The sequence below is a fragment of the Rutidosis leptorrhynchoides genome, chromosome 3, assembly GCF_046630445.1.
Source record: "Rutidosis leptorrhynchoides isolate AG116_Rl617_1_P2 chromosome 3, CSIRO_AGI_Rlap_v1, whole genome shotgun sequence".
NCBI lineage: Eukaryota > Viridiplantae > Streptophyta > Magnoliopsida > Asterales > Asteraceae > Rutidosis > Rutidosis leptorrhynchoides.
Window position 1 is genome coordinate 557,975,894 of NC_092335.1, and position 4,759 is coordinate 557,980,652.

At 29.5% G+C, this 4,759-nt stretch overlaps 1 non-coding gene across 1 annotated transcript; it reads right to left on the reverse strand.

Annotated features, from left to right (window-relative positions):
* Positions 1-3,950: 3,950 nt before the first annotated feature.
* On the reverse strand, positions 3,951-4,057 carry LOC139903239 (small nucleolar RNA R71). The gene has a single exon (XR_011778074.1). It is a non-coding gene; the product is annotated as a small nucleolar RNA R71 (small nucleolar RNA).
* Between the last annotated feature and the right edge of the window lie 702 nt (positions 4,058-4,759).

A 4,759-nucleotide genomic window follows, 5' to 3' on the forward strand; every position in this document is an offset into this window, starting at 1 on the left:
TCAACCTTATCTTCACCAATGATAGTGCTCCAAATGAACATATATTTAGGCACAATATCCTTCCAATATGTAAAGCTTTTAGTTGCAATTGTTCTATTTTTATGTAATATTCGTTTAAATAAATAAGTGCGAAGACAAAAGAAGAAAACGATGATTTAAAGACGCAAATGACCAAAAAGCTCAAATGAACAAGATATAATTCAAGTGGTTCCATTTATTGATAAGAAACGCCAAAAATGACAAGAGTACGAGCCGCGGAAAGCAAAGTACAAGATATCTCCGCGTACGAAAGGACGTTCAAAAATCTGGAACCGGGACCTGAGCCAACTATCAACGCGCGACACAACGGACCTAAAATTACAAGTCAACTATGCACAAAAATATAATATATATATATATATATATATATATATATATATATATATATATATATATATATATATATATATATATATATAATTAATATAAATTATATATATTTAAATAAAACGTCGGCAAACTAGAAAACAAAGTGATTGAGCTGGATCCAGATGGCCATGCTATCGCATGGCCTGGAAGAGCAAATCCCATGCGATCGCATGGCACCCAGATGCTGGCCAACTCTATAAATTGCAACGAATTTCGACGAGTTTTAATACATCTTTTTCTTTTCCTTCTCTGTAAGAAACATATATATATATATTTATAATTTAATGTTTAATTTAAGTTTAATAATAATTGGGTTATTGTAAGAAATGTTTTAAGGTTTTGTAAGTCTGAACTCTGTCCGTGTAACGCTACGCGATTAATCACCACTATAAGCTATGTTCTTTTTTTTTAAATTAATGTCTCGTAACTAAGTTATTATTATGCTTATTTAAGCCGAAGTAATCATGATGTTGGACTAAAATATTAAGACTGGGTTATTAGATTTTGTACCATAATTAAGGTTTGGACAAAAGACCGACACTTGTGGACATTGGACTATTGACTATTAATAGATAGGGCGTATTGTCTAATCGAATGACAACTCATTAGAATCTGTCGAACCTATCTTCAAATTAGTTAATCTAATAATTATTAAAATGATTATGTATGTTCTATTTAGTGACGTTTATACGACATCTTTTACAATCATTTAATTAATTATTCGGGTTGGGTAATTGATTATTCATTCTGATCAAGTGGGTAAATTAATATTCATATCTCATTAAAACAGGGGTGGATTACATACAAGGATAATTGGTGTAATTGTTAACAAAGTATTAAAATCTTGTTACAGTTCGAATCCCTAATTAGTTGAAATATTTGACTTCGGGAATAAGGTTAATTTGACGAGCATTTTATAATTATGACCGATGGACTATTATGGACAAAAACCAGATATGTATCAATTAAACCAGGACAAAGGACAATTAACCCGGGTAACAATTAATTAAAATCAAAACGTCAAACATCATGGTTACGGAAGTTTAAATAAGCATAATTGTTTTATTTTATATCTCATCGTACTTTTATTTACTGTCATTTATTTATTGTAATTTTAAATATTGTTATTTATTTTACGCATTTTAATTTTCGTCATTTATCTTTACGCTTAAAATATAAAATCGACAAACCGGTCATTAAACGGTAAAACCCCCCTTTTATATAATATTATTACTTCATATATATTTATATACATTTTATATAAATATAGTTGTTAAAAATATAGCGTTAAACTCTGCTAGCTCCCTATGGAACGAACCGAACTTACTAAAAACCACATTACTCTACGATTAGGTACACTGCCTATAAGTGTTGTAGCAAGGTTTAGGTATATCCATCCGTAAATTAAATAAAACTTGTGTAATTTAGTCGTATTTCATATTAAAAATAATAGTATTTCGTATACACCTCGCAACACATCAAGTTTTTGGTGTCGATGCCGGGGACTCGGTGAAAAACGCTATATTAAAACCATATTTTTGTAAAAATATATTATTTCTTATTTCGTAAAAATATTTTGTTTTAAGTGTTAAAAAAATATATAAAAATATAAAAATAAAAGATATTTATATATATATATATATATATATATATATATATATATATATATATATATATATATATATATATATATATATATATATATATATATATATATATATATTTAGTTTTAAGAACTTTATTTATAAAATTAAAAAATACTTTTATTTTAAAGATTTTAAAATATAAGTTTATTATATTTTGTATAAATATTCTATAAATATTTTCTATATTTTAAAATAAAAAAAAAAGATAAATAAAATTAAATTTGGGCCGAGCCGATTAAAAGCCCAAAATTTTGCTGGACTGTTGGGTCATGCGACCGCATGAGGGTGAAGCTATAATATCATGCGATCGCATGATATTGGCTGACAGAACAACATCGTACGTAATTAATACTGATTTAGGGTTTTTATTTCTTAATAATTATTATTATTAGGGTTTACTTTAAATATTAATTATTAGTTTTTAGTTTTAATATATAATTAGTAATTTTAAGTTTAATTATTATTATTATTTATATAGTTTAAAATTTTTATAAAATAATAATATAAAAATAATATTTTTATAAAATTTGTATTTTTATCATTTTATTTTATATTTTGTATCTTTTTATCATTTATTCGTAGTTTTTAATATTTGTCGTTCGTAATATTAATTTCGTAGTTATAGATTTGCCGTAGATTTTTAGCTTTTAAGACTTTGCCGTAAAATCCCTTAAGTGCTTTTTCTTTAGATTAAGATTTAGGTGCTTTAGAATTTTACGACGTCGCTTATCGCTTTAGTTTTAAATAGATTTTAGTGCCTAATTAAGTTATTGCCGTTTAGGTTATAGAATTCCTTTTAAGCTTTAATTCCTTTAGACGCAACTTTTAATATTTAGTTTTTAGACTTTTAAGTTTCGACATTTTTATTTCTTTTTATTATTTTTCGACTTTTTATTTTTTGACGTTTGTTTTTCGACCTCTTATTTTTCAACGCGCTTTTTCTTCCTCATTTCTACGCTCTAGTTTTTAGGACATAGATTTTTATCTTCTTTAAATTTCGATGAAAAATTATTTTAAGCGGTTAAATTGATAGACATTCAAAATTTTTTGGTTCGTAGTAATAGTTAGATTTGTTAGTGGCGAGTTGTGGGCTTTCGATTTAAAGGGTCCTGGCTACCTGCTACATCTATTGGCTATTCGAAACATGGGCAAAATCAGAAAAGTCTATTAATTTGATAACTTATATAATTTTTTATTTTTTATAACTAATAGGATATTCTGTGAATGCACCGAGTAAAACGTTCACCACCTTTCATACGTTCACCACCTGTAACTCGATCAAGACATCTAGCCAATATTGTCACCGTTGATTTTTCTTTAGAATCATCATCTAGTTGAACAAGTACTCCAATTCAAATTTTCGATAATCCATTTTTTGAACCCGATTTCACTATCGAGAACCCGGAGGATATTCAAGGACAATTCCAAGATCCTGAAACACTAATCATTCCTCCTGAATTACAAACCGTTAAATCAGAATCCTCTAGTGATTCAGATTCAACAATTTCAATCATGGAAAATCTGGAACCTCTAAGTATGGAAGACCGAATGAGAGCTAAACGCACTGGCCAAGGACACGCCATTATTAAGCCAGACATTAATGTGCCAGATTATGAAATCAAAGGACAAATCCTACACATGGTAACTAATCAATGCCAATATAGTGGTACGCCAAAAGAAGATCCAAATGAACATCTTCTAACTTTTAATAGGATTTGTACTCTATTTAAGATCAGAGAAGTTAAGGATGAACAGATCTATCTAATGTTATTTACCTGGACTTTAAAGGGAGAAGCCAAAAATTGGTTAGAATCGTTACCTGAAGGGGCGATTGACACATGGGATGTTTTAGTTGAAAAATTTCTTAAATAATTCTTTCCGGCATCTAAAGCTGTGAGACTTCAAGGAAAAATTGTTACGTTCGCGTAAAAGCCAAATGAAACATTATATGAGGCATGGACAAGATTCGAAAAGTTGTTGAGAGGATGTCCTCAACATGGTTTAGACACTTATCAAATAGTACAAATATTCTACCAAGGTGTCTACGTTGCTACACGAAAATACATTGACACAGCAGCTGTGGTTCCATAATGAAGAAAACCGCAACTGAAGCTCACAAAATCATTGATAACACAGCCTCCCACTCGCATGAGTGGCACCAGGAAAAAGATATTTTTCGTTCATCTAAAGTGGCTAGAGCCGATTCTAGCCATGACTTTGATTCCGTTTAAGCAAAAATAGATGTTTTTGAGAGACGAATGGAAAAGATGAATAAAGATATTCACGCAATACAAATCAGTTGTGAGCAATGCGGTGGACCACACTTAACGAAAGATTGTCACATCGAGCAAACCATGGAACAACGAGAGAATGTTTCATATATAAACCAAAGGCCGGGAAATAATTATCAAAATAATTATCAACCGCCAAGGCTAAACTTTAATAGAAATCAAAACATTCTTTACAATCCAAATGGACCCAACAATAATTCGTACAATCAATAAGATCCGAATAACCAAAACAACACTTTCAATCAACAAAGACCTATCTTGTATAAACCACCACAACAACCGAAGAGAGAAAGCCAAATCTAGAAGAAATGATGGCAAAGCTAATGGAATCTCAAACACAATTTATAACATCTCAAACCCAAACAAATGAGAGGTTTGATCAGTCACTAAGAACTCAACAAGCTTCCATTTTGA